Consider the following 26,027-nt stretch of genomic DNA (forward strand, 5'->3'; position numbering starts at 1 on the left):
ATAATGAGGAGAAGTAGAAGCCAAATATAATTCTTAAATAGTAAGCTTTTCTAAGAAACTGTATAATTTAACAACTTAAGTCCAAAGTCGTAAAAATAATTCCAAATAAAGTTTCTGCAAGCACTTCACTACTCTAATATTTCAGTTTAAATGAAAATGTTTCTTATGATGTGTGTATGTATAGCATATCAAAAGAAAAGCAGGTTTCTGACTTTGTAAACCTATGCTAATATTAAGATGCTTTCCTAGACAAGGATCACCTTTCTGGTACACTTAAGATTCCTGTCTGTGTCTGGGGCAGACCCTATAACCCAGAGTATACACACAGAAAGTTTACCTCACCAACCACTCAACTGGTAGATGTAGCTCTAGAACTGGAGCCAGAACATTTTATTTATTAATAATGATGAGATCACCAGAATGAGGAAGAGTATATGGTCAAATAGCAATCTGAGCACAAGAGGAATTGTACATAGTAGGTTACTTAAGAGGGATCAAGAATATCAAGAGTACACGAATGAATATTAGTCTACAAACTGAATTCAGGTTTTCTATAGGCAAAATGATTTTATTTTGGTATGGCAACAGATTTCTGACAAGTCCTTTGGACTTCTTCCTGAGGACAGAGTTATGTCATCTTTGCCTTAATCATAGAAGAGAAAATCACAAATGCCTAGTATCTGCTGACGATATACTAATCACTACTGTGATCACTGTCTATTAACTAACTGTTGCAACTGCGACATCCCTGTGAGAAAGGTACTGTTATTTTCATACTTTTATTCATAAGGAAATTTAGACATAATGAATCCATATAGCAATTAAGTATTTACAAGTACAAACTCTATCTGATATCAGCACCTTGACTTTCATTTACTACTGTTCTGTACTGCTTAAAAGAAAGTACTAGTAAAATAGTATAGCCACAAAATAGTTTTTGTGTTGAAGAACTACGGACATGGGCAACAAGCCCCAATCTTAGTCAAAGAATTATTGGAGGCTGATTACTACTGGGTGAGGAAGAGCTGATATTCTTAAAGGGAGGAATTCGAGATAGATTGACTAAACCTCTGTGAATGAAATTGCACTGAGGTATGTCTGGGGACACTGAATGACACAATAGATCTTAACACAAATGACAGAATGTATGAATTCCATTGGGGAGGGGGAGGCTAGGGGAGGGTGCCGGTGGGTAAGGGGTATAAAGACGATTAAGATTTATTAAGATGTTCTATATGAAGATCTTCTTCTAGTCTTGGGCACAGGCCTACTTTTGCTCTTAGCACCTCAGATCTCTGGACTACCCTCTAAGTTCAGATGTGCCCACTACATCCTGACCTCCCTGCACCCAGAACAGCTCAATCCTTCAGTCTAGTTTCTTAGAGCCTTCACAGGCTGTCCCCAGCCCCAATTTGCCTTTGCACACCTGAGACCAGCCTTCTATCCTGGCTGTCCCCACCCCAAATTGCCTGGGATTCTGGAGATCAACCTTCTCCCCTGGTAAGTCTGATCCCACCCACTGCACCTTGACTACCCCACAACCTGAGCAAATCCAATCACCGCAACCACACACCCTGTTCTCCTTTTAGCCTTGGGCACAGGTAGACTTGGGCTACCCTCTTAGTCCAGATCAGCCCACTATGTCTTGATCTCCTGCACTCAGACCTGCTCCACTTTTTAATCTAGTTTCTTAGAACCTTCACAGGCTGACACCACCCTCAACTACTCTGCACTCCTGAAATCAGCCTTCTACCCTGGCTGTCTGCAACACCAACTTGCCTTGAATTCCCTAGACCTGCTATGTCTGATCCTATCATAGCACTTTGATTCTTCCACAACCAGAGCAACTCCAGTCTCCCAGAGCCCACACCCTGTTATCCTTGGGCACAGTCCCACTTCTGCTATTACCACCCCAGATCTCTGGACTACCCTCTTAACTCCACGTGAAGGTGAACTTTGCAAACTGTGTCCATCCCTCGACTGGGACGATGTATAGCCCCTCGCACTATTGCAGGGCTAGGTTTCCCTGCCCTTCAGTAGGAGCCCAGACCTTTGAAGACTGCCTGAGATTTCCTGAATCCAGCTTCCACCGAGCAAGCTTCCCAAATTGTGCTGTGCCTGCTGACTAGAGGGGCCCAGACATTAGAAGGAAACCTAAGAGCATCTGATTCTCACCCGAATTGGGCCTCTAGACTTGAACACAGAGTTCTCAAAGTAAGAAATAAAAAATGCTAAGAAACACCCTAAACAGTGCTCAATACCCTTAGCAATTAGAAAACTTCAAATAAAAACCACTTTAAGATTCCATCTTACATAGTTATATTGGCTAAGATCAAGAAAACAAAAGGCACCAAATGTTGGAGAGGATGTGGGGAAACGGAATGCTCATCCACTGCTGGTGGGATTGCAAACTTGTGAAACCCCTATGGAAAGCAGGGTGGAGAACTCATAAGAACTCATAAAATCTCATAAAGCTCATAAAAATACTAAAAATGCACCTACTATTTGACCCGGTTATACCAATCCTTGGCATATATCCAAAGCACTCTTCCTATTGCAGAGATAATGTATATCCATGTTTGTTGCACTCTATTCACAATAGCTAAGAGATGGAAGGAACCTGTGTCCCTCAACTGACGAATGGATAATGAAAAGGTGGTATATTTACACAATGCAGTTCTACTCAGTGGTAAAGAAAGATAAAATCATGAAATTTGCAGGTAAATGGATGGAACTAGAAACTGTTATACTAAATGAAGTAACAAAGATTCAGAAAAACAGTTGACATATGTTCTCCCTCATATGTGGATCCTAGCACAAAATCCTTATATATGAGTATGTATCCAGATACAACTGCAGCAATCAGGAAAATGAAAAAAACAGGGAAGTAAAGGGAAAGAAACAACCCGAGAGCGAAGAGTAAGAGGAGAAGGTTACTAAGGGAGAAATAGATAAAAATGGAGGTATTTAAATGGGAGGGGGGAGGGAGGGCTGTACAAGGAACCTTGAGAATAAGGGAAAGAAGGAGTTCAAGAGAGATGGGACCATATGAGACTGTTATTATAAAGAGAGAAATGAGAAAATGGGGACACTTTAAGTGGGGGAAGTCATGGTGAAGAGTTAGGGAGAGAGGAGAGATAAATAATGCCTAGCTAGTTAGAAAAAAGCCCAGAGGAAATAATATTAGTCCAAAAACATAATGACAAATGACATGTACAATATCTCTACATGAGTCCATGTGTATAGCTAAAGGCTACATAACAAGAAACAATCCCAGACATGAGAAATCTCCCTTTAAGTTATTGGCTAGGGTGGTCGAAGATACTCCCCAAATTACACAAGCTATTGCCACAGCCTTTTATTGCCTCACAGAACTTGAAGGTAAGACCCTGCTGCTGAAGACAGAACATACTTTGGACACAGGATTTGGAGCAATAGACCTGGAGCTGGCCTGGAAGCCATTTCCCCAGAACGCTAGCTCTCATAGCTTTGGAGAATCTTATGAGGGTGCCAAGGGAAAACATCAATCTGTGGTCCAACACCAGTTTCAAGATCAAATAACCACATCAATGGCCAACACAACATAAGGCATTTATCTTGGGGACAATCAATAACTACCTAATTGGACTAAAAGCCCACTCAATGGGAGGACACTCAAATGTGATATGGTAATCATAACCAAATACATATGGCTGGAGAGGTCATGGATCTTAGAGAAAGTCCCAAGACTGTCACATCCCTACACTAATGTAATTTTTTACTATAGGCAAAATATGTATTCTTTTATTTACAGACAAATATCCCAGTCACCACTCATCAAAGAATCTTCTTTTGTACCAGATTGAGACTCTTACCAAGTACCACAACTGGTCACACAAAGACATTGTCTATGAATTTCCCAGGCATAAGTGACACATCCACAATGCAACCTCTAAAAGGTTCATGGAACATAGAACATGGATAAAGAGGACACTAATAAATCTCTCAATTCTCATTAATAAAGCTCCCTAATGTAACAGGGGGCCAGGAACACAAAAGGTCACACATATGGCCAAAGTGATGTTAAACAGTAGAAAAACCACTGTGGGATCTAAAATACATGATACAGTATATATAGCAGGGAAGAAGAAGAGGACATAGGTTCCACATTTCTGAGGTGAAAATAATATTTGATGCTTGAATGGAGGTAGTGAGGACTAGGGACCTTTGAATGCAATTTAAATTCTGAATTCAGAGACTGAAGAGTAGCTGCTTTAACTGTATTGGGGAAGATGCTAACAAAAAGGCTTGAGATGTGAAGATAATTCGTTCAGTTTTAGCTATGTTAAATTTAAGACCTAAAGATTTATAATCAGTCATGGATTGAGAGGAAGAGTGAGAGAAATAAGGTACTGATGTCCACTGGGAATTTACAGACAGGGAATAAGCTACAAGTGAAAATAATTATAAGCACAAGAGAAAAGGGGGACATGGGTAGCATCCAAGGAACTTCAGGCAGAATAAAAACCTGCAAGGAGAGACTGAGGGGCAATGATCAGCAGGATGAAGGACAACATATATGTGTACCATATGTGTGTGTTTGTGTGAATTTGACTTATATATGCATATATGTATATTTCCATATATAAATTATACCTTTGTTGTAGGACTAAAATAACATGTAGTTGTACTTTTCAATTTATATTCTGCTCCAGAGTCATTTATCAAGGAGGCCAGTTAAAAATTGTACACTCCTATGAATGACACTGATCCCTTCTTTCTGGGAGAGTCCCAACAGGAATCTATATTTTTATCAACTCCCTGCAATATTCTAAAAGTAGGTGGGCTAAAGGACTCTGAAAAATATGAGTCTATAGCCTTGCATGTTCCCTGCATCTGTGTAAGAACAACTAAACACCATGATGCCCTAGAACAGATTTCTAAGTCAACAAATTGAATTTAAATTATAGGCTAGTCACTTATAAGTGACTAGAGGCTATTATCCCCAGTTGTCAATTTTCTCATCTGTGAAATAGGATAATAAGCTTCAAAAATCTCTGTGAATATTCAAGTCAAGTAGGTGAGGTGCTTAGTGCAGAATCTAGCAACTATATGCTTTCAGTTTATGGTGGCTCATAATGTCACACACTTTCTTAATGAACGCTATTAAGGAAGCAAGTACCAATAAAGCATCAGGTATGAGATATATTAAAGCTAAAATTTCCAGCCCAGATCCTTCTGAGCAGGACAGTGACTATCTCTAGAGTACAGCAGACAAACCAGTCACCAGAGAGAATTAAAAGTGTTATGTCTTTTTCACTTATTCTTTAAAGTGCTAAAATTCTACAATAATAAATGCATTCTTCTTTTTCATATTATAAATATATTTCCCCAATTAAAACAATAATGTGCTTTTTGCTTTCTATTATTTTAGGCCTTAAAATACAAAATTGGCTATGAAAATAACTTACATCCAGACTGATAGGGTAAATCAGGTCATGAAGTTAGGAGTCTTCCACCCTCTTGAAAGCTTTATTGTTCCCCATGTTTACCTGTCAAAGCCTCTTGAACAAGCTCTCAAGGGGAACTTACAGTCCAACTGATAGTTGGTTATATTACATTTGAAACGAACATCTTAGCTAGGTTCTAAAAGCAGAGCTCTGCTTGAACTATAATACTCCAGACCCCTGATCACCTCCGTGTCTCCTCATTGTTCCTAGCCTTCTTGAGAGGGTACATGCAGGTCACCTTTTGCTTGCCATCTTTTCTAATTGCCTCAGGTGGGCTAATAGGTGAAAACAATAAATTCTTCTCTCCTGTAGAGTCCAGCTGGATCTTAGCACACTGGTTTCACAGTACTGTTTTCATCAGTATAGAAATGAATGTCAAGGTTAACCCCAAGTAAAGGAGTACAGAGTTAACCCACACTCTACTGTATTAATGCTGAGTGCCTAGTCCCTATAACTCCTGTTCTCCTAGTGGATACAGTATTAGAGGGTACATGGTCATATTGAACAAAAATGCCAATGTGAAATTTTCATTTATTTCTAACATTCTAGCTTGGGAAATCATTCTTTTAAAATGGAATGCCTACGGAATCATCCTTGAATTTATAATGTTGAAATACAAACTTCCAACATGATGGTATTAATTGGTGAGACCTTTCAAAGGTTATTTGGACATGAAGGGAAAGTCCTCATAAAGAGGACTCATAATGTTCTTAGAAAACAGACTCAGAGAGTTCCCTCGTCTCTGATGCCATGGAGAATACAGCACGAAGATAGCCATCTATGAACCTGAACTGGATCTTACCAGACAGAATTCTACACGCATCTTAGCAGTGAATTTTTCAGTCTCGAAACTGGAAAAATCACTTTCTGTGTTTTAAACCACCTACTCTATGTGGTTTGTTTTAGAAGCCCAATTAGACTAAGTAAAAATTGTGGAATGGTATGATTATATTTAAGGAAGTTATACCATGTAAATTTATTAAAAGACTACATGCTACACAGTAAGTGCTAAATAAAAGTTGCATATTATTGCCACTTCTAAATGTATTGTTTTCATAATGTAATAAATACCCTCAGACATATTTTAAATAATTAAATCACACATGTAATCTGAAATGCTAATAACTTTTCCTTGTTGCTTGTTTTCACATATACGTGTGTACATGTGTATATGCATGTTCACATATATGGATGCACATGACTGTGTATGTATGCAAATGGAGGCCCAAAGTTCATGTTGAGAAACTTCCTCATTTGCTCTTCCAGCTTATTCTTTAAGGCAGAGTCTCTCAATCAAACCCAGAGCTTGCTCTGGGGATCCCCTGCTTCTACCTTCTGAGCTGGACTTACAGGTGGACTACCACGCCTACCAGTAATTTATTTGGGTTTTGAGGATCCCAGCTCTAATCCTGTTGCTTGTACAGCAAGTACTTTAACTGCTAAAGCATCTCCTCAGCCCTTTTATTTATATTTGGGTAAATGTTTCATTATTGTCTCATATCTGTGCTTATCATTCTATCGATTATATAATGTATATTCACATTTCTATTGATACCTATTCCTATCCCTACATTTGTCTCTCTATCTACATGCTACCTATGATTTTGGGGAAAAAAAGCAGAACCACATTCTGTAATAGCAGTATATTCTTTGTGTTAATATGCAATTCCATGATAGAGCTTCATTATATATATATGAAATTTTATTCAGCCAGACACTTCACGTTGCTCATCTTGGATTTCCTAATATTTAGGTATTAGAAGAAATGACCAGTTTTACATGCTTACCTTTGTACACTTATTACTTCCCAAATAAAAACTGAATAAGCAAGATCCCTGCTCAAGAGATAAGCAGTACATACAAGTCTAACATAAAACATTTACCAAGGTTTGAACATTATTTGAAAACATAGGCATGAACTGGCAAACTGTTCCTGAAAATGTTTTAATATACAAATCGCATTCTTTTTAAAATAAATTTTTTAAATCTTTTTTTCATGTGTATATTGCCTGCATGTGTGTAACTGCAGCCATATTGTGTGATGCCCTTGGAGGTCAGAAGAGGGCATTGGATTCTCTTGTAACTGGAGTTACAAACGGTTGTTAGCACCATGTGTGTGTTGGGAATTGAGCCTGGGTCCTCTGCAAGAGCAGCCAGTGTTCTTAACTGTTGAATCATCTCTCCAGATCACAAACTACACTCTTTAATATATGTTTAAGATGCTACTTACAAAAAGTGATGTTATTTTCCTTGTTGCTATGATAAAAGCAACTTAAGAAAGGAATGAATTATTTAGGTTCATGGTTTGAGTAATTATATCAAAGTGTCAGGAAGGACTGACATGGAAATGTGAGGCAGCTAGCTACATTGTGTCTACAGTCAGGAAGCAGAGGCAGAAGAACACTGGTCCTTAGCCCACTTTCTCCTTTTTATTCAGTCTGGGGCCCCAACCCATGAAATGAAGCTACCCATATTTAGGGTGGGTCTTCTCTCATTTAAAGTTCTCTAGAAAAACCTTCACAGACATACCTAGGAGGTAAATCTCCTTGGCGAGTTTAAATCCCCTCAAACTGAAAATCAAGAGTAACCATCAGAAGTATTTTTCATAATTTAGTTTTAATATTTCATTTTAGAGCCTCTAAGAAATATTAATTTTAAGTATCCAGCTAACTTTTTCAAATTTTTATCTAAAAATATTAACTATTATGAAGATTTATTTCACAGAAGTATATAAAGAGAAAGATAAAACCAGGAAAAATATTTAGTATCATAACCCAATTTATCATTTTGTACACATTGTAACCTTTAATCTTATCAAATACAAATTCATTTACTTAAAAAAAGTAAGTATGCTTGTTTAATATGCAACATGAAATTTCTAAGATAGGAAAACAGCTACTTTTAAAAGAGTCTGATGTTATCTCAGTTGTAAATGAATTGACCTGCAGCAAATTAAGTTTAATGTAGACAAACACAACATCAAATTTCATTTTTTGGTTCAAAGCCAAAAACAGAAGCACAAATAAACAGAAATAAATCACATGAAGACTTTGAAAGTGACCTTGGGATAGCAGTGAACCATTCTCAAGCTAAACAGCAAAATTTGCAGAAAGCCTGTTAGGATATCATACTAGCTTCCAGCTCATACTCTTAATAAAGAGAAATAGTGTCATCAGAAAAAGTTAAACATGCTCTCCACGGCTCTGGTCTACAAATTATTTAGGAATTATGGCAATACTTGAGACAGCACAGTGAAATATGGACACCAACATGAGCTTATAACTAAGAGCTGCTGAATGTTTTTTCAAAGGATCAGAAACCTAAATTCATTCACATAATGACCTAGCCGGTGATGAATTTTTTTTTTTTTTAGAACAGACTACTTGATGGACTGGAAAGAGCATGAATAAGCATTTGAAATTAAACAAATTAAAATATAGTTCTATGTTACATATAAATGCTACATATACATGGGCTATACAATATGCATATATTCCTCAACATATGATAAGTACTCAGAACCTGGGATGATTGAGTGCCTACTAATTCCCTTGTATCTAATGAAAAAAGTTATATGTGTGATCCTCAGTACATTTTTAAGTGGAAATGTTTTTGTCATATTTTCTAGACATTTTGGGTTCAATATATTAGTGAAAGAATCATTTATTGTATTAAAACCTTAGGAACCAAGAAAATGAATCACGAGTAAAAAACTTTAAGCAACATAAAAATGAAAGTAGAATATGAGGAAAGCACTTTTAAAACTGTTGCCTGGTTTATTCAACAGATAAGAGGCTTAGAAAAGTCATATTTGAAATAACCGTAGCACCCAGAGGCAATGATTGTGATGCTAGAGAACAATAGTTTTGAGTCCAAAACATGCATTACAAGTAACCAGGCACTTACCATCAAAGCATGATCTTTCTGCTCATTAAATTATGATTATGATCAGTAATGTAATACACAGGATGTTACCCAATTCAAAATGAGGGGAAGAAAACAATTTCTGAGCTCTCACTTGGGAGGATTTGTAAGAAAATTCACAGTTCATGCCAGGATTCACTGAGTTCAATAGAATAGCAGACATGAGTGCTTTCAGAAATGAGATGGCTGATAGCTTTGGCTAAACAACTTTAGAACAAAATCAGGAAGCAGGTGACTAATGTTCCTACAGTTAATGATTCCAGAACATTCTACAAAGTTCTTTCCCTTCGTTTCCATTTCCTCTATACACAGCTCCATTCATGTCTGGTTAATTGTGGAAAACCTCTCAGTGCAAAATTCCTTTGGGGACTCCTTTCTCTGTAATTAATTTTTGCTGTTTGATGTAAGGGTCCAAGCTATAAATTGACAAGAAGCCAGCTGGTACAGTGATGAAATTCAAGACAATATAACTAATGAAAAGCCTTAGCTCTGTTAGCTGAACATTTTGATTAGTGGGCTTATGTATTTTGTTTTCCTAAGCTGTGATGCATATTAATTTTACCTAGGAATTAATTAAGGTCTATCACATCCTCCATTCTTTAAATCTTATGCAAAACTCTTTGTTGTTCATACATATATGGCACAGTCCTAATGATGGGGAAAAACCCTTCAGGTTCTTTGCTTAACTGTACTGGACACTAACTTTTAAAGAAGGCCTATATTTTAAAGTGAATTACATTTCTCAAGCATTTCAGTGAGTGAGTTCTTATCTCACAAAAGGGGAGAACACAGAAAAAAAATCCAGAAGGGCTAATATTTTCCTTTCTAGAAAAATGGATTTGCAGCTACCCATATCTGTGTCTTTGACTCAGATCAATATGGTTATGGTGCTGCCTACATCTAATGGTTCCTTTCAGATACATATTGATCATATGCTCTACTTTAATGACTACATTTTACATACCATATGGGTTTGGAAAAAGACTAGAATTTATCATTCATTCTATGTAGTATATTAGTTTGTACATTATCACAAGAACTTCAAGGACACTATATAGTGAGCTAGTTTCTTTTTATTTTGATATCTTAAAATAGAGATCATGTAGTCATGAACATATGGCTGCCATTAGGAATGACCCTTTCAAACTAATAAACAATTTCAACCACTCCTAAGAGTCAATTATCCTCTTTCTCCAGGCCATTCTTAGGCTAAGTACACAGAGATGTGGGCTTCTGAATAGTAAACGTAATTTTCTATAATTCCAAGATTAGTTCTGAAGTTTACCTTCCTACTCTGCTCTTGGAAGGATGTAATGTTGGACCTGCCCACCTTCACTTTTCAGTACTGCCAGCCCAGAGCCTTTACATCTGATCCCTGTTGAAACAAGAGGGGGAGTATTCTGTCCTTGTCTTCCCTGCTGTTTTTTGTTATTTTAGCCCTCATTGATCCTTTAAGACTTTTAATCTCTCTCCCATATAACCTTTTTCCATATTAGATTATAAACTCTATGTTTCATAGTGATACATGATAATATATATATGTATTATATATAATACACACATATATAATATATATTAAAATGGATAGTGGCATAGAAAAAAAAATCATACAGCGCGCTTCTTGCATCATCTAATGAGGGAATAGTGACTAATTTCCATGACTGTGAAGCTAGAGCAAGTATAGAGGTCCAGGGATGCAGTGCTGAGTGCTATGAATAGGTTAGTAATGAGGGCCCTTCTCCTCCAGGTCTTGTATTGTCTGGCACTTGATAGACTATTTTCAATATAGATTTTGCTTAGATTTTGCCAAACCCATCAGTCAAGCACAGGACAGTAATTGAAGTAAATGCTCAGTTTAAGTGTTTGGGTAAGAAGATTATCATAACAAAACTATAGACAAACATGTTTTAGCACCAATGTTCATTAAGTACAGAATCAGATTAATGTTATGTTATGCATACATGTGTAGAATTACATAAGACATAATTATGAACAAGTTTTTCTTGAAATGCTGAACTACAACACTATAAAAGCTAAGGGTAATTATAATACTCTAATGCTTTTATTTAAAAAAATTAGAAAACAATCCTAATACATGAAATTTAAGGTAATTATAAATAATATTAAAATAAAAACAATTACCACTTTGGAGAGACTGCTATAATTAGCAGTTATTTGAAATCTTGATAAAAACTGTTCAATTTAGGAGACACTCCCATTTTGATATTTTATGAAAGTAGTAAGATTTTCTAAAACCAAATCTAGGCTATTATTCAAATTTGATAGCTGTATTCTATCCATTGTCACTATGAACTATAAACCTTCTTTGAATAATCATACCATTCCCATCCCCCCACCCCTTCCCGCTTTAGGACCATCTGCAGTCTCTCCCACTGCCCCAGGGTTAGGCATCCCTGCTGGCTAGTAGAGGCCCAGACCTTTCAAGACTTCCTGGAAGTATCTGACTCAGGCACTGCTGGGTGAGCTTCCTAAATCCTGCCCTACTTTGGGATCATCCCCCTACTTTGGGATCATGTGCAGTCCCTCCCACTGCTGCAGGGTTTAGACTTCTTGCTGACTAGTCTGACTATTCCCATCTCCTCTCCTTGGACCTTGGCACTATCCATCTGACATGTCTGAAGTGCTCTTAACTAGGTAGGGCCACTTCGCCCTCCTGGAGAGTCCATAAGAATCCTCACTGGAGCCATCTGGTCCCTCCAATATTAACTATAAAGAGAGAACCTGAAGCCTACCAGAAAACAACCAAATTATATCAATAATACAGAATTAGACTTTAACTCAACAAAGGAAGACTTGAGTTTCATACCAGAATCACAAGCAACAAAAGAAATCCACATGTCAAAATCAAAAAGAAAAAAAAAAAAATGAAATACCAAAGTAATATGTTCCCACCAAATATCACCAGATTTACTGAAGAGTTCTACAATGAGAACCCCTAGAGATAACCCAGGACACAGAATTTAAAAGAACAATCACAAACATGATCAAAGAATTCAATGAATTGAAAATGAGCCTATATATAACCTGGTTATACCACTCCTGGGCATATATCACAGGACTCATCCTATTACAGAGACACTTATACAACCATGTTTGTTGCTGCTCTTTTCACAAGGGCTAAGAGAGGGAAGCAACTTAAGTGCCCCTCAACTGATAAGTGGTTAAGGAAAATGTAGTACATTTACAAAATAAAGCTCTACTCAGCAGTAAAGAAAGATGAAATAATGAAATTTGCAGGTAAATGGATGGATCTAGAAGCTGTTATATTAAGTGAGGTAACACAGACTCAGAAAAACAAAAGTTGTATGTTCTTCCTCATTTGCATTTGTGGATCCTAGCACCTAATTCTTATAATAGTTGGAATCCCACTGAAAAGGGCCAATAGCCCATGAAAAACAGACGATGCAGAGACCCAAAAGCACAGTGCCTTGCCAAAATGGGAGATGATTATCCCACACCTATCACCCCCTGCGAGGCTCAGGGACTTTTGCAGAAGAAGTTGACAGAATGTAAGAGCTGGAGGAAGGGGTGAAGTGTCACCTGTAGTGTCCTCACTATGCCAGCAAGCTATAGTCACACCTCCTTTCAATGAGGGAGTCAGTTACCCCTCCCACCCAATCAGTCGACCTTAGTTGGGTGTTGGTAAGGGGCTAAGAGTATATAAGCCTAGAACACCATAAAGCACCTTTCTCACCATTTTGTATTGCAGTAGGGAAATCACAGGATCTATACTGAGTGTGGACTTTCCAGTGGAGCTGTAACGGGGGGGGTGCCCACTCTTCTGTAAATAAACCCCCACCCTATACCCTGTTAGCAAGTCCAATAAAGTCCTTAGGATTAAAAAAATAAATAAAAACAGAGCTAATGGAAACTTTCATTATTCCACCAATGTTGACCTCACGTTGTAAAATCTTTTGGTCCTTGATTTCTTATTCCTATTTTCCCCCCTTAAACTTCATTGTATATATATTTTTATGTAACTTGCTTCAAGTCATTTCTGGAAAAAATGTGTTAAAAATTGCCTCTCTTTGGAACAAAATAAAAAAAAATAAAGCTATGCACTTAAAAAATGTATTTTGTAAAACAGTTCACAAAGGGGGAGGGGAGGAGGTTATCCAAAAACCTTGAGGATAAAGGGAAAGAAGGTCCCTGCTCAAGAGAGGTGGGACCATACGAGACAGGTATTATCTTTACATATTCTGGCTGTTAAACCTCTGTCAGATATGTCACTGCTGAAGAGTTTCTCCCACTCTGTAGGTTTCTCTTCACTTTCTTCATTCTTTTGATACATAGAAGTTTTATAGTTTAATGAGGTCACACTTGTGGATTGTTGACCTTAATTCCTGAGCAACTGGTGTCTGACTTAAAAAGTCCTTTCCTACACCTATATCTTGTAGGTTAGTGCCAATTTTTTCTTCTAGTAGTTTCAGAGTTTTGAGTTTGGAGTTAATTTTTGTTCAAGGTGAAAGATAAGGATCTAGTTTCATTCTTCTACAGGTGGAGATCCAGTTTTTCCAGCACCATTTGTTGAAGATGCTCTCTATGTGTTCTTGGAAACTTTGTCAAATATCAGGTAGCTGAAATTGTGTGTACTCAGTTTTGGGTTTTTCAATGATATTCCATTGATTTATGTGTCTATTTTTGTGCCAATAGCACGCTGTTTTTATGACTATAGCTCTGTAGTATACTTTGAGTTCTGGTATAGTAATACCCTTAGTATTGCTCTTTGTGCTCAGGGTTGCATTGGCTATCAGGGATCTTTTGTACTTCTATACAAATTTAAGGATTTCTTTTTTTATTTTGTGACTATGTCATGGGTATTTTTATTGGGATTTCATTGAATCTATATATTGCTTTTGGTACAATAGTCATTTTTACAATATTAATTCTTTCAATCCATGAGTATGGAAAGTCCTTCCATCTTCTGGTGTCTTCCTCAATCTCTTTCTTTAAAGATTTAAAATTTTCATTGTAGAGATCTTTGATGTCTTTGGTCAGGTTTATTTCAAGATTTTTTTTGTGTGTGTTTGTGTGGCTATTGTGAATGTGAAGTTTTCCCTGAACTTTTTCTCCAACTGCTTGTTATTGGTATATAGAAAGACTATTGATTTTTGTAGATTAATTTTGTAATCTGTGACTTTACTGAAAGTGTTGATCAGTTCTAGGAAGTTCCTGGTGGAATTTTAGGGATATCTTAGATATATCATATCATCTGCAAAAAGGGACAATTTAACCTCTTCTTTTCCAATTAGTGCTCCTTTAATTTCCTTCTCGTCTTATTGCTTCAAGTTATTTTCAGAAAAAAATATATTAAAATGAATCTCGTTGGAATAATAAAAATATTAAAAAATAAAGTAAATCTAACAAAACAAAGTGAAAACAATAAAAATAAAGGGGTTGGGAAAGGCTGGAAAGAAAATATTTAAAACTGACATCTGTTTAATTGAATCCTGGTACCTCTGGCTAGAGGAATGCTTCTGTAAGACTCTTGGGCTCCTTCCTGCTGTAGCTTTGCTAGGCTTCCCTCTCTGCAGTATCTGATTCTATTGCAGATGTAACTACCTGCTCATGGCAATTAATTAACTGGATTCAGTTTGCCCGTCTGGATTCAGTTTGCCTTTCATTGATATTTCTATTGCTCCACATCCCTCTAGCAACTAGATTTAGCCTTGTTTATGAATCTACTCTTGCTTCCTTTAGGGAATTAAGAAGAAAGTCCCAAAATAGCATGGCAGCTACAGACAACACTATATTTCTTCCCTAATGAGAGGATCGTTCTTATTATTCATATTTGCTTACTTCAGTCAACTCCCTTTGCAAAGGCCAATACAGATTTTAAGTTTAAAATAATGTAACTATGGGGGTAGAGAGATGGCTTAGCAGTTAAGAGCACTAGCTGCTTTTGTAGAGGACCCAGATTCAGTTCCCAGTACATATGATAGCTAATAACTGTTCATAATTCCAGGGGATATGACAACCTCTTTGACTTCCATAGGTGTCAAAACACCATATGCAGGCAAAACATTCATACACATAAAATTTTTGAAAATTTAAACTATAAAACTTAACTATGAAGTTGTGAATTAGTCTATCAACTGGCTTTGAAGGCTATTAGAAGGAAAGGTTGAAAAGAACATAAACAGGACTGGAAAGATGGCTAAGTGGTTAAGAGCACTGGCTCCTCTTCGGAGGAACTGGGTTTGATTCCCAGCACCCACATGGTAGCTAACAACTGTCTGTAACTCCAGTTTCAGGAGATCCAATGCCCTGTTCTGACCACTGCAGGCACTGAACAAAATGGGACATAGACACACTAACATACATGAAGGCAATACATTCATACAGATAAAATAATAAATAAAATATTAAAAAGAAAATAACATAAACAACATTAATGTCTTCAAAATAATAGCACTAAAAACATCATCCATAAATTTTCCAAAGAGGTAGATGAAACATGAACAGCAACAAATACCACCATTCTTCAATTGGGTAAATCGTAAAACCTTCTATAATTTGCATTCATAAGGGACAAAGTTGTAAATGAGAGAAACAGTATGGGAAGAAAAGAAGCATCAGCTGATATAACTAGTAATTTAGTGCTGGACTTAGCTTTGGCCAGATTAGCCTCTATTTTTTTCTTAAATTATGCTACTGATCTTCATTTGAGTAATTAAGGTTTCTTTGCTGTTACTTCAGCTTTAACTGCTAGTACATAGGACCTGCTTACATTACTGCAGATGACACATATATATCTGATCATGACCCAAAGGCTCTCACTTCAGTGTCATCTCTCCATGCCTTTGACTTGCCATGCTTAATTGTATTGCCAGAAATTTTGTTTATCCTTTAACATCCAAGTTATATATCATCTCCTATGATTGAGATATAAATTTTGTTCTGTTAGACAACCTTAATTTTTAAAACTGATGCAAAATTAAAATTTTAATGTCTTCTTTAAGTTTGAAAAACTTAAGTCTCAAAGTCTCTATAAAAAGAGACTTTCCTCTCCTCTTATGGCATTATCTCTAAGTATTTTTATATATAGAGAGAATTAAGATTCTTCAAAAAAAAGCTTTTTCTTCTTTTCTTCCTTGTGTAGACAGATGTCTTGGACCTTTAACCTTAAGTATGCAGGCATGGCAGCATTTCAGCTTTGTGTCTGGTAGTTTGTATCTTGAAATGTTTCATGGATGTAGACAAATACTTCAGTAAATTAACGTAATTATACCAGGCATATGAATGGTATGGTAAATATCTAAGTAAAAGTCCATTCTTCAGATAACAGGAAACTCAAAATCAAATATGGAATTATCACAGATCAGCTTGATATTATATGTTGTTAACATTTATTTTATGCAAAATTAATGTTAAATTTTAAATAATATAAATATATCCAGATAATGTGACTAGAGATCAAAGAAAAATTCAAGAGACTAATTAATTGAATTAAAAAGATTAAACAGCCTCCAGAATTACAGCACAGTAGCTATTTGAATTTTCCAGAAACTGAAATATGAATGTATTTCTGAAAAAGAATCAAAGTTTCCTCCACACTTCTCAAAACTTTACAAAGATCATTAAATATGTCAGGTATTAGGGGATAAAAAGAGACTATTAACATTCCAAGTGACAGATGTCAGGGCTCATGAATATCTAAATATTCATAACTTGGAAGACATTCTAGACTATCATTCAATAACATATACATACTTTAATATAATTTCTGAGATCCATTAAAAAAAGTCCTTATGGGAATAGTTCAAGTACAGGGTGAGAGCCCTAAGAAATAAGTTATTTAACTACCAATTCTACTATACAATATTGTGTATTTTTGTAAATTTCCAACAATAAATTAATCTAGTCTTGAGTCAAAGAAAAAAATCTACAAATTTAAAAAGGCAAAATAAAATATTATGCAGTGTGGAAAATGAGATATGGATACAAAAGATATGAATTTGCAGACTCAGCATGTCACAATATTTAGCTTCAGCCTGTGTAACTTTATGTTAGTGATACAGTAAGAGCTGAAATCGAGTGAAGTCTTACTAAAACACAAGGCATCATTCCAAACTGATCACTCACTGCATATTGTAATTTTCATAAGTACCCAGTATCATAGTTACCATTGTGATCCACTTATTGCATATGATGAATGAGCTGAGCTACAGAAAGAGGTCCTGTCTCAAAGGAAAAAGAAAAAAACAACCAAAGTGACTATTTCAGCTTCGTTCCTGGTTACTGGAATGCAATAATGAAGTTAACAACAATAATGAAAGAATATCAAGGGTAGTGATTTCAGTTTTGGATGCAGTAACTTCGTAGCCACCAAAATAGCCAGGTAGAAATCTCAGGCAGGCTGTTTCACATTTTATATTGTCAATTTAGAAGAAAAAGTTGAATTTTGAAATAGTGACCTGAAAAATATTTAAAGAAATGGTTAAATGAGTATGGAGACAAGGTTCCGCAGTTAAGAGCACTTGCTGTTCTTGCACAGGACCTGAATTCGGTTCATGGCACCTACACGGCTTTTTAAAACTGTAACTCTATTTCCAGGGGATCAGATGTCTCTTCTGGCCTTCTTGAGCATCAGGCATGTGCATGATTCACATGATACACATTAAAAAAAAAACACTCATACACATAAAAATACATAAATTTTTAAAGAAATCATAAAAGTATAGAAGTAAATGCACTTTCTAAGGAAGTATAGGGGAGCAAAAGAGAGGCTCAGGATGCCACCATTGCCACAAATTCATGAGCAAACTTCCTGTGGCCTGAAAGCCTGTTTCTCTATGTTCATGGATCAACAGTGGCTTTTACAATCTTTCCACCCCTTCTTCTGTAATGGCCCCTGAGCCATGAGTGGGTGATGTATAATATAGGAATCCTATCTAGGGACACACACTGCAGTCTTTCTCTAAAACTTAGCCAGTTGTGGCCTTTTGTGTGCACTGAACTCTGTTGTATAAGAGATCTTTGTTCATGAAAGCTGAGGGATGCACTAGTATTCTCTCCACCCCCTGTTCCCCATGTTCCATGAGCCTTAGGTGTAGAGGTTCTATTGCAGATATGTCACTTAGAACTGGGCATCTCTCAAACATATTCTGTGTGACAAGTTGTGGAACCTTGTAATAGCCTTCGTATCTTGCAAAAAGAAGTTTCTTTGATGGGGGGCATACAGTATACTTGCCTGTAAGTATAAGGATCCATATTTAGCACAAGGTAAGAAATTTCATTTGTATGGAGCTATGACAGACATAAGGTTTTTCTCTAGGATCTATGACCTCTCCAGCCATGTGTATGTCGCTGTGTTTACAGTGATATCCATGTGTTTCTTCCCACTGAGACCCCCCCAAGAATAAAACTTATAAATGGGAATGGGTTGTTCAGGACAAAAATAGTCCCTCCTGTCCTAAAAGTAAAATCTGTACATCAAGGTAGAAAGCTGAGACAATTATTCTTGAAACATTCTTTGTGATAAACAGAATGTCACAACCTTTGACCAGAAAGACAGAATGGTAAGTATGAACAACACAGTGGCTTTTAACCTTTTATACATTATGTAATCCTCTCACTAACATCAGCATCCAAGAGTCTTTCCAAACATTTTCATCTAATTGCTCCTACTCCATGGAATTTTACTATTACAGATCAATTACATACCATTTTATATGCTATGGCAGTCTTGTGGGCTACAAACACTGTAATAAGATTATTTTCTTTCCCTCAAGAATCAAATACCATCTTTAAGGAGACTGCCGTGATATGCCTCCTCCATTGAGAATAAATGAATGAATATAGTATATTTAGGAAACAATAAAGATAGTCATGTTGATTGAACTAGATGTGCACATTCCGTAGCATGTGCAGAGGGGTCACTCTTTATATGCCTTAAAAGAGAATATATAGGGAACAGAGAATCCAGCTTTCTGCATCACCTCCCAGGAAAACCTGTTCTGAGAAAAATGGGGCTGGTGCCAATAATCATGGTATTCTTAACTTTGCAGATAAAAGAATACAGTCGACTATTCTCATTTCTCCCCCTAGTATTTATCTAACTTCTCTTAGATGGAGCCAATACACGAGAGAGAAAGAGAGAGAGAGAGAGAGAGAGAGAGAGAGAGAGAGAAAGAAGGACAAGGAGGGAGAGAGAGAGAGGAGGGAGAGGGAGAATATAAATCATTAGTGTATTTAGTGCAATAGTTTTCAGAAAACTTTTGCTTTAATAAATAGAATGCCTTTAAAAAGTCAGTAAATCGGGGCTGGAGAGATGGCTCAGCAGTTAAGAACACTGCTTCTTTTTGCAGAAGACCCGGGTTCAAATCCCAGCACTCACATGGCAGCTAACAACTGTCTGTAACTCCAGTTACAGGGGATCCAACAGCCTCTTCTGTTCTCTGCGGGCATTGCATGACACGGGTGCACTTACCTACATGCAGGCAATACACACATACACATAAAATACAAATAATAAACCAAGGAAAAAATTATGAAAAAAGTCAGTAAATGGATTTTTCCATATGTACTAGCGATGGATACTAATTTGTTCAGTAGCCAATCATTAAATTTGTATATACCACTATTTTAAGGTCTACAATTAGGGCTAAACTAAGCTGATCTTAAAAAATGTATTTTGTTTCTAACATCAGAATAATAAACAAAAGCAAAGGGACAAAAATATGTGACGCTAATTGCTGTAAACTATCTTTTAAACTATGTAAGTTAATACATATTTTTATTAAACTGTGGTCAATACATTAGAATAAGTGAAGGTATGCTTTGTTGTTTGGGGAAAGTATTATTAAATCTGATGCTCTGCTGAAATGGAGAGACTATAACAATAATTCAGTATAATGATTTCACAGTAAATCATCTGCCTGTAATTTAAAATTTGCTATCAAATATACTATGACATTTTAACATATGACCCACATAATTTTATTTGAAGAACTGTGTATAAATGATGAAATTATTGAAAAATTATGGATTTTTCTAAGTTGTTAAGCTTAATTTGTCATTTTTTATTTCAACATGATCATGGAAAAATGTCAATAGGTACCTGTGAATGATGGTCATTTTCAATGTATTGGTCAAATTCAAATATATCACATTTCAGGTTTTTAAAATTTAGCTCACTATTATCGCCTGCGTATACATGAGAGTGGAGGGTGTGCATGGCACAGTGCTCAGGTGCAGGTCAGAGAACAACTTTTGGTACATGGTCTTTTCCTTCCACTGTGGGACAGGAGTAGAACTCAGCTGTCAGACTTGTGGGAAAGCACCTTTATGCTCTGATCCATCTCACCATGCCTACATTACTTTCATTAAAACTGATTTATAAGGATCTATTGGGTAATAGTATATAAATATGCTTGAAAAATTCTTCCTGAGTTGCCTATCCAAGTAAGAAACATTTCTTTGATAAAATTTTGGAGTGGACTTCTATTAAGTTTTAAGACTAAGTTTTCTAGTTAATTGTAGATACAAATTGCTAAATACATTGTTGATGGTCTGATAATAACAATATTGTAGACATTATAATAGTAGTATTTATACTTTTAAAGCACTTACAGTTAATTTTATTTTCATTTCTTATTTATAGTTCTATGCGTATAATTTATTTTAAGCAAATTGAATTGTATGAAAATGTTTGAACAGTGGTTAAACAGGTTGTGAATTTTGCACTATTTTAGAATTCTTTAAAATGCAACAAGTCTTGATTCAAATTAAAGGCAATGTATTACCTTTGCTATAACTGTAACAAAATACCTAACAGGAACAACTTAATGGGGGAAAGTGTTCTGTTCATAGCTTCAAGGTACTATTCATGGTGGTAGGAAAGTGTCTGTGGTAGTGGGTGATCCAGATGACTTGCACATCTCTAAGAACAGAAAAAATAAGGACAGACCTAGGGCCAAGGTATAACCCATAAGGTTCCCCCTGACCTCCCACAGCCTACTTCCTCCAGCACTGCACTACCTCCTAAAGGTTTCAAAGCCTCCCAGAATAACACCAGCATCTGTGGACCAGGTGTTGAGACACAACAGTCTATGGGGGAATTTCACATCCAAACCATAACAGCTTTTCCAGATAGACAGTATACAGTGTGTATTTTATTGAGACTAACTTAAAATTCACCCTGAAAAGTACAACTGTGAGAGTCAAGTGCCTAGGCTGGTTTCAAGTTCTAAAATAAAATGCAAACATGCAAAGAACTTTTTTGACATTATTTGTATAGACAGAAACACAACTCTTACATCATAGTCAAGCAGGATTCAGATGAATAGGAATATTAATATGCAATGAAAACAAACACTAAAATCTCATGTCTAATACAATATAACTTAGATGAATTTAACAATAAATCTCCCCTATTTGAGTTACCAAGTAAATAGATTTTAGTAATTATATGGTCCCGGAAACATTATTTTAACAATATTCATGAAAATCCTATTTTTTAAAAAATGAAGTAATTGATTTTGAACTTTTCTGGGAGTAGGGTATGTCTTACTTACTGACCTGACTAGAGTGGAAAGAATTTAGATCTATACTTTTAGACAATCTAAAATAATTCTGATAGTAAAATATCTTTCAGTGCTGTTTAGCTTGAACTAATTGTTCCCTGAAATTTATTTTCCACAGTTTTATTCAAGTAATATCTAATCAGATAAGTTGATCAGATTAAGACAAAGTTTAGTATAACCCTTCCATCCTTCCCTTTGAGCTGGCCACTGTTCAAGTTCAAACTTTCTTATCATCATTCACATTCTAATGAGGTATGCCTCATTATTCCTCATGTACTTAGCTATGAGTCATCATCATCCCAGTGTTAATGCACTACAAGAACCAGGATTGAAGGGGAATGGATATCTTAAAATTAACCCATCCTTCTGCAGGAAGCATTTCTTATGGCCCACCATTTCCTTACCCAGAATATCAGGTGTGTTCTTCCACTGGGTACTGATAGTGTTCAGTGAAGTTCTTGTCTGCTTTTGTCAATCTGAGAATCAAATCCAGGGCCTCTAAGACGCTATGTAAGTGCCTTACAACTGAGATGTATCCTCAAATCTCTATGAGGATATTTCTTTAAAACAATGATTTATTTGTTTAATGTGTGTGTACCTTAGTGTATGTTTGTGCAACACGTGTGGTCAGGAGCTAGCAAAGGCCAGAAGAGGACATAAGATCTCTAGGAACTGGAGTTATGGTGGTTATGAGCTATAATGTGGGTACTGGGAACTGAACCGAGGTCTCCTGCAAGAACAGTAAGTGCTCTTAACTGCTGAGCCTTCTCTCCAGCCCCTCTTCGGGGATTTTAACAGTGACATATATCAACTGACTGAACTACACCTGTCTTTGTCTTCTTTCCTGAAAATGGGCTCTTAGACACACAGATTAAGTTCCTAGGCTTAGAGAGACACTGCAGGAAATGCTGTAGAATGTGCTATTAACCATTTGTTAATATTGGCTCAAAATTTGGAAATGTGTTAATTTTTCCAATAATTCATTTCATATAACACTACACAATATGAAATGTCATCTGTCATTCTTCTGTGATTTATTTCCCTTGGGTGGATTTCTACAGCCAGAGTTCCACCAACAACACTGTCAAATGTACCAGTACATGAGGTACCAGTGTAGAACTTCCAACATTGGCTTCAAATTCTAGTTTCTATATAAATCTGAAAGCTACTTAACATTTTCTTTCTCTATATGTCAAATGAAGATAATTAGACCTGAAACTCAAGGATGTACCAGGATTTAAAATGATACATTATATGCCAAGCACTTAGCATACTGTGTCACTCACAGCAAACAAAGTGCTCAGAAAATTGTTTGTATTTTAAAGTATTGTACCAGGATATTGTAAAATTGAGATGCAAATGATTTTTATCACCACAAATATTCTATGAAAATAATATTTCTTAAAGAGAAACCCATGTATCTGTGAGAAATATAAAAGTAAATTTAGTGTATCTCCCAAGGAACCCACAGGATCTCTATTCTTATGTGGTAAGTGCCTAGCTCACTCTAAGCAGTTTTTCTTTATTGAGGTTCACAGTTGGAGAAGAGAGGCAAAGAGCTGGATAACTAACAATATAGAGGCAGAGAAATCCACCTTCTAAATCCCATTTCCTGTTGGCAAGTTGTTCATGAGGAAAGATTCCAGAACATAATATTTGTGTTTGGAACACTCATCACTTAATTCTAGGAGATGACAGACATATGGCTCAGCAATCCAAGTAACATGTAATCAGTCACACTCAGAAGTATGTGGCTCATTACAACCTGATTTAATAATACTGAACGGGCCAGGCATCCAGCAGTCAGTTAAAATGAAGATGCTTTGATCAATTCTCTTTGGAAGGAGACCTATGGTATTAGTTATTAGTTTTCTCTTGAAAATTCTAATAATCTATAGATTATTAATAATCCAAATGAGAAGACTTATGACTCTAGTAATGCTGGAAAGGGGAGAATGAGTGAAAGGAAGAGAGGATTTCAGAGCCAATGCACAACAGACACTTGGTGAAGGAAATCCTTACCATGGGATTATCTGGAGACCTGGTGGGAGCATAGTGGCATGTTCCACTGGTGAGATGATGTGCTCACTGATGTAGGTCTCTGGTGTTAGATCATCCTTAAGTGAAGTTATCAAACAAAACTGGAGTTTGGGGCTCATAATCATCACATTACATATTAATGTATCTTTTACCCACAATTCCTAGGATAGCACTCTCCTCTCTACCCAATACATACACCAGAGGAGAGGAATAAATAGGTAAAGACCCTAGAGCTAGAGATCTCCCTGCATTTAGATGAATCATCTCAATGATTCTAGCCATCTAAGTTCATGGCTAGAAAGGAAGGTTCCAGAATCTTTCTAATATGCTAAGTAATAAGTATTAAAAAGGTTGTTGACATTTTTGTCTCTAATGATAAAATACATAGTGTCTCTGGCATAGTCTAAATCATGAAGGCCGAGGTCTGAAAGGTTTGGTCCTCCAAAATATGCCTATTGGCTGGTGGTGGAACCTCGAAGAGGTGGGGAATAGTGGGAGGACCCTGGTCCCTGGTCACCAGCCCTTGGTGGAGATTGGAGCGCTAGCCCCCTCCATACTATGTATTCTTAGTAATGTGGTGAGTAATTTACTCTGCTATGGGGCTCCGACCATGATGTGTTTGCCTTAAAATGAAGCAAAGAAATGGTGGCAAAGTGATCAGAATACCAAAATCTTCAAAACTGGACCTGAGATACAACTTTTCTACTTATAAATTGATTGTCTGAGTATTTTCGTATAGTGACAGAAAACATAAAAATATAATCTTTATCCTGAAAATGCATGTATAATTTAGAAATTGAAGAGGAGAGGTCTATATAATATGGGTATCCCTCTAATATAGAGTTGTGAGGATAGTGAACCTGTTCAGGGACATATATATTATCATCCATATTATATATGCATATGGTACATGTACACTATATTTTATACATGTTTGTGGAGGGAGCCAGCATATGTGTGTACAAGAGTATCTGTAAAAGGATAAGTTTTCTTTTCCCATGTCTCCAGATGAAATAACTAACTCCAAGGGGAAATACAGATTTAATTTGAAAAGCAATTGTATTTTTTCCACTAGCACTTATTTTAAGATCCATGCCAATTTTACTGTTTTGTTAGATTTGGCAGTTTGCTGAGCAACCTCCAAGTTTAAATGCCTGTGTGTAAAGATCTCACTTTGAAGAGTGGAGATGAAAAGCAAGTCCAAGGGATTTTGCCCTGTTTGGGAATTTTCTTACTGAAATTCAAATGCTGATAAGATGATAGTCTGTCTCAAGGACAGAGACAAATGTACAAAAGGGTAGGTTTTTAGTTTAAAATGTATAGCACAGGAGGAATAATAATACATTGCTTAGCATTTCTGTACAAAAATGTAATAATTTTGTTTTGCAACAAATCTGGGTATGGAAGGCAAACTATTGGGACAATAGTAATAACATCTCCACTCCTCTATCCAGAATTCTCCAATGATAAATCAGAGCAAAGATTTTGTTTCTAAGATAAAAGGGGTCCAAGACAAGGGACCAAAACAAAGTAGTAGTTACTTCTTTTTCCTTTAAGTATCTGGATTATATTTTCACATGAGTAAAGGATTTGATAAATTGTATTTTTGTATTTATGAGTGAGGTAACGAAAATGTGTGCAAGTCACATAAGACAAATTCTCCAATAGGTTAAGTTAAACTTTGTCTTAAAGTCATTCCTCACATCATCAAAGATTTGGAAGTGAAATCTTGTTTGGAAAGCCTATCTGTCAGATGGAAACATTCCAATACTGAAAGAGAAAGGAAGAAATCCCATAAGCCAGTCTAAGATCTCCAGGCAGGCCTTCATGTCTGCCTTTCTTCTGTTAACACCTGCACAAGTTAGAAGCCTTGGTGTGATTTACAAAGACTCAGAATTCTACAGCTTCACCCACATGAACCATGGACTTCAGTGGTCCAAGCTCCATTTCTTAACTCTTAGCACCGTGTCACAATCATATTAGTTTCCATTAAATGCCAGCCAAATGGTTTATCAGTGTGTTGTGA

At 36.3% G+C, this 26,027-nt stretch overlaps 1 protein-coding gene across 1 annotated transcript in view; it reads right to left on the reverse strand.

Moving 5' to 3' along the window:
• Window positions 1-26,027, reverse strand: part of Gbe1 (1,4-alpha-glucan branching enzyme 1) — a 300,252-nt gene that overhangs the window by 38,201 nt on the left and 236,024 nt on the right. The gene's annotated exons all lie outside the window — the stretch shown is intronic.

The sequence above is a fragment of the Nannospalax galili genome, unplaced genomic scaffold (assembly GCF_000622305.1).
Source record: "Nannospalax galili isolate Female #2095 unplaced genomic scaffold, S.galili_v1.0 scaffold293, whole genome shotgun sequence".
NCBI classification, from domain to species: domain Eukaryota; kingdom Metazoa; phylum Chordata; class Mammalia; order Rodentia; family Spalacidae; genus Nannospalax; species Nannospalax galili.